This window comes from Theropithecus gelada, chromosome 1, assembly GCF_003255815.1.
Source record: "Theropithecus gelada isolate Dixy chromosome 1, Tgel_1.0, whole genome shotgun sequence".
Classification (NCBI taxonomy): Eukaryota; Metazoa; Chordata; class Mammalia; order Primates; family Cercopithecidae; genus Theropithecus; species Theropithecus gelada.
This window is the reverse complement of record NC_037668.1, coordinates 112328746-112334745: the sequence shown is the minus strand read 5'-3', so window position 1 is coordinate 112334745 and position 6000 is coordinate 112328746.

Sequence of the window (6000 nt, the reverse complement as noted above, 5' to 3'; positions counted from 1 at the left end):
CCTTTGAGGACTCATGGGAGTCAGGAGGCTGGCTTTATTTATTTATTTCCAATAGCTTTTTGAAGTATTATTTACACACTATAAAATTTATCTGTTAAAGTTCAGTTTATTTGTGTTCAGATGTTTATAAGACTGTCGATGGATTGAGTAAAATCTAGAAGTTGACACTGAAGGAAAAAGTTGATGTACTTGTTGTGGGAGGGTGGGGAGAGGACTTGAATTATTTTGATGAAAAGGAATGAGACAAGCAAATGATTCAATTATTTATAGATTAAAGAATTTAAAGATTAAAAGATTTGTTACTGAGAAATGCAGTTAAAGGAAAACATAAATACAATAAGTGGAAGAGGACCAGAATATTATGTTTGGCTAATTCCTACTCATCCTTCAGGTTGCTTTGAGGATGCCAATTCTTCCTGGAAGCCATCCTTGATCTCTCCCAATCTGGCTTAGGTGTCCCTGCAATGTATTCTCAGAGCTCACTATCAATTAGAGTAATTATCATGATGTGTTGCTAATTACTTGCTTACCTTTCTGAGTCTTCCTCTAGAGAGCAGGGGTCAGAAAACTCCTGTGCCTATTTTTGTAAAGTTTTATTGGAATGCATCCACACCCATTCATTTATGTATTACTTATAGATGCTTTTATGCTACAATGGCAGAGTTTACTTGCAACAGAGACCCCACAGCCTAAAAAGCATACAAATTAACTTCTTGATTCTTTACAGAGGAAGTTTGTTATAGTCTATGAAGGCAGAACAGTGCCTGGCTTGTTTACTGTTGCATCTCCAGCACATATCACGGTGCTTGTCACCTAGAATGAGCTAAATAAATACAAGTGAATATACAGATTGAATTAAAAAGTTTTCAGATCCTGCTGTGATTGAGTCAGGGGAAAAAAACAAGAAAAAGTTTTCAGAGACATCTCTTTCGGGGTTATATGGAACTTAGAATGAATTTAATCAGAAAATATATAAAAGTGGGTATATAGTAGGTAAAAGTCTCATTAGAAAGAATTTTAATATAATGTTTATAAGTCAGAGAGGCAGCTAAGCATAGTAAGAAGAATCAGCCAGACCTGGGGTCCATGGCTGACTCTGCCTCTCACTCGCCATGTGGTTTCCATCAAATGATCAACCATGCTGAGCTTCAACTTCCTTTTCTAAGGGTGGGGCTTATGATTTCTGCCTTCATAGAGTGCTCTCAGGATTCAGTGAGATGCTGTGTGCACAGTCCCTGTCACATAGCTGACTCTCATACATGCTGGTTCCTTGTCACCTTGTTTCCTTTTCTTCCATGACAAAGTAACTTTCTTTTCCTTGCAGATAGACTGGAATCAGTCCTTTGGTGAGGTTTTAAATGACCTCAAGCCCACGTTGTTTGTGTTTTCAATGCTGTTTATCGGATAAAAGTCTGTGTTCCACTCAAACGAGTGCCATGTTGTTGAAAGCGTGAAGCTGAACTTCCATCTTGCCGCAAGGGGCAACCACCCTAAGATTTGCCTTGTGTTTCACAGCTTAAATCTTCCCACCATAAACACAGAATCCATCTGAGTTCAGAATCCTCTGTAATTAAAACATAAAAATGACTGAAGTGCTAGAAAAAGGGATGGTTTGTGCAGGGGTAGCTCTTGGTGTGGGTAAGTTCTGCCTAGCACAGTGTCTTTCCCAGCTCAGCAGGACTTCTTCCACTATATCAGTCTGCCCGTCATCTGTGTGACTTTGGGTAGCTCACTTAATATCTCTGGGCTAGTTTCTTTCTTTCTTTTCTTTTTTTTTTTTTGGAGATGGAGCCTCGCTCTGTTGGCCAGGCTGGAGCGCAATGGCACTATCTCGGCTCACCGCAACATGTGCCTCCTGGGTTCAAGTGATTCTCCTGCCTCAGCCTCCCAAGTAGCTGGGATTATAGGCATGTACCACCACACCTGGCTAATTTTTCTCTCTCTTTTTTTTTTTTTTTTTTGAGACAGAGTCTCGCTCTGTGGCCAGGCTGGAGTGCAATGGTGCGATCTTGGCCCACTGCAACCTCTGGCTCCTGGGTTCAAGTGATTCTCCTGCCTCAGCCTCCCGAGTAGCTGGGACTACAGGTGTGTGCCACCATGCCCGGCTAATTTTTGTATTTTTAGTAGAGACGGGGTTTTCCCATCTTGGCCAGGCTGGTCTCCTGGCCTCAAGTGATCCACCCGCTTTGGCCTCCCAAAGTGCTGAAATTACAGGAGTGAGCCACCTCGCCTGGCCTCTCTGGGCTAGTTTATTTTTAAATAGAGTCTCTCTACCAAATCACAAGGTGCTTGTGAGGAATAGATAAGATAAAATGGATCCTAGAGGGTGGAAATTTTAAAAATGGTAAAGTGGTATATAAATGCAGCTTTCTACAGCAGCATGGCCAATTCCCTGCTTTGCTGGAATCAGAATAAATGCTTCCTTTCTCTCCCGAATGAATGGAGGGGCCAGCCATCAATTTGGGTATAGGGCCTCTGATGTAGTGGGAAAGAGCATGTCATCTAGGGGCACATGGGCTGAGCTCTCATCCTCTCTCTGTCACCTAGTAACTATGTGACCTCGGGATATTACCTAACCCTAGTATCTTTTTTGGTCAAAGTTGGATAATAATACCTATTTTACAGGGCTTGTCAAGAAGTCGAGGAAATAATATATGCTAATTTCCCGACATATGAAACTCTTAATAAATGGTTGTTACTATTTTATTTTCAAGACATACATTAGGAAACAGACATCTTTCAATGTATGAATTTCAGCAAAATGTTCTTTTAGCTGCCTTTTTGGTGGTCTCCATCAATTCTTTATTGTGGGATCTTCTGCCCCTAATCCTAGAAGCTCCTGTGGACCTTGTTACAGGTTCACTGCCCTAAGCCTGTTGGTGCTGTGGAAAGGTTGGCAAGAAAATTAGTATTTCTCCTGGCGATTAGCAATGAGTTTCTCTTTCTTGGTAATAGGTGAAAGAATGAAAAGAAGACTCCTGTAAATGGAGACTTTATTAGGTAACAGGTTACCGTTTCTGCCATAGTTATGCAGATGAGTTGTTATACTGTTCTTGAAACATCTGCTTGACAAATCCCTTTAGAGTCACTCTTTGAACATAACACATGTCTTCTCCCATGATAGCAATAATAGGCCACTCTGCAGGTTAAAGCAACATGCCATTCTCTACTGGATATCAATATTTCCCCATCAACATTTAGTAGATCCTAAGCAATCAAAAAAATATCAGCTGTCACTAAGATTATCCACCATTATTGTTCTTATCATTATTGTGTATCGTTAAAATCTACCAAAGTGATATTAAGATTGTCCACATGAGTGCTCATTTTTCTCATGTTAGCTCAGCATTTTTCTCTGAAGTCTTTTTGTTCATGAATGCCCAAAAAATAGCAGTCAAAGGAGAAACCTGGGAAAATAATTGAAAGAATTTCTCTACCACATTCCAAAGACAACAGAGACTGTTGCTATGATTAATTTTTCCTTCTATCCTGGCACACTGCAACTGAATTGTTATTTATCTATATGTGATGGGTCCTACATAGCTAGTATTTTTGTATTTCTCTCTATTATGGAGAAGAGAGATGATGCTTTAGAAGCTCTTCTAAGACTTGAGAGAAAATTCTAGTCATTTTAAAATTTACATTTATAAGTTTCCCCTTATCTTTCCTAATATTTTTCCAGTCATTTTTCTCTAATTAAAACTACTTACATAAACACACATTTGGTGAACATACACATACACCAAATAAAAATTCATATTTAAGTATTGGAAAAAGCTTAAATTAAACACAACAATAACCTTAAATATCTGCCTTTGCCAGCGGAGTAGAGAAATTTGATGTTGAAGTATGACATGCTAGAATCAAAAACATAAGACTATAGCTAAAAGAAGCTTCTAAAATGAGGCAGTTCTGTGCAAAAAATAAACGAGTATATGCCAAAGATTTAAGTAGTTGGAAACTGTGTTATAATATTACTCCTTCTGCTAATATTTAATAATATAGAGGCCCATGGGTGGTTTCACAAGGATTTTTATTTTCTGAGAATGATTTTGAGCTGACAAGCCACAAAAATCAACCTTATTTCTTTTCCCTATAAGAGTTCTTGTAGGAAAATATGTCCTGATATAGGCTGAATCTCCTTATATCCCTCCACCTCATCCTGTAACTTGAAAATATTAACCTGAAACTCCACTGATGAGTGACTTAGAACTGAAAAAACATGTTTTTCCTGCCAAAATATAAAGGACCTAAATTTTCTGAACTAATCTGAAAAATGAGGAAGCTTGTTTCTTGGACAAATAATCGATGACAATTTTCAAAGCACTGTCAAGTGTTATGGGCAAATATAAAGATGATTCGATCTTGCCTTGAAGACATTGATATTGGGAATACTAAGACATGTACACACATGACGATAACCAAGAGAGTGACCTCAGCTGCTAGGAACTCTTCGCCTAAAGTGCACTGGTAGTTCAAAGGTCAGAGGTGTTATTTCCTCTTGGGGGCATTGGGAAAGCTTTATGGAGGAGGTCCAATGTGGAATGAACTATGCTCTGTGGTGAGAGGGCATTCTAGGCTGAGGGTAAGAGTGTTGGTTGGTGGTTAAAATCACAGAGACTTGAAGTCAAATCTTGGTAGTGTGGCCAGAGAAATGTACTTCTTTCTGCCTCAGTGCTTAACTAGAAAATGGAGAAATTCATTTGGTACCTGGTACATGTAAGTACAAATACCTGAGTGTTACTATTAAAAGGAAGCATGCATAAATACGCACAGAGCTAAAAAGTATGGCACATGGGTGGAGAATATTAGCTCTATGTAAAGATTTGCCCTCAATGTGTTTAGGCAGCTAGGATTCATTTAAAATACAATTAGTATTGACAAGGATTTATTAGTTGTACATCTATAGCACAAAGCAGTGTGCACCTGTGTGGGATCCTCAGTCTTCTTTATCAAAAAGAGATGAAACTCCTGTACTGATCAGTGGTGGAGTCGTGCCTGTGAAGAACCACTATGCTCCAGCCTGGGCAACATAGTGGGATCCTGTTTTTAAAACTGAAAAAAAAAAAAAAAAAAAAAAAAGAAAGAAAGAAAAACAAGGATATCTCCCTATCACTTACTGATGGAACTGATTTGAAATTTTTTTTTTTTTTTGTCAAATTGGCAGGTCAGATAATAATAATAGCTAACATTTACTGACACTATGTGCTAGTCACTTTCAACCTCATGACAATTATAGGAAATAGCTGCTGTCATTACCCTATTTTACAGATCCAAAGGGGAGGGAACAAAAAAAATTAAACAACTTGCCCAGGGCCATACAGCTAGCAGGTGGTGGAGGCAGAAATTAAACTCAGGCAATCAGACATTAGAGCCTTTACCTTTACAATACTGTTTCATTGCATACAGGCAGTTGTACACTGAAAATGACCAAGTCTTCTCCCTCCTGCTGCCTCATGACTAGTTGTCAGACCGTGGCAAAGTCAGTTTGATCCTAATAATTTGGACACCAATTACACAGAATAACGGTTCTTAAACTTTTATAAGTCATGAGGCCTTTTGGAATCTAATGAAATTCTACGAATGCTCTTTCCAGAAAGATTCACCTCTCCCCTCGCCTAAACAAATAAACTTTTAGTTACAACCTCATGGAGTACACCGTTCCAACCCAAATCCATCCACTGAGCTTCTAGAAGCTAAAAGACTCTAAGGTAAGAACCCCTAGACCTGTAGTGACATCTATATCACTTTCATTATGGCCTGAAAATAATAGAACACTTACTATCTTATTGCAGAAGTGAAAATATATGAGTCATTTAAAATCCCTGAGTGCTGTCTCCAACATTACTTGCAGACAAATAATCCCTTTACATTTTAAGACATGTGTAGAAAAGGGGATTTTTCTTGTATAGAGCCAGGTAAAGATTTATTCCTGGCTGGGCATGGTGGCTCACACCTATAATTCCAGCACTTTGGGAGGCCAAGGCGGGAATATCACTT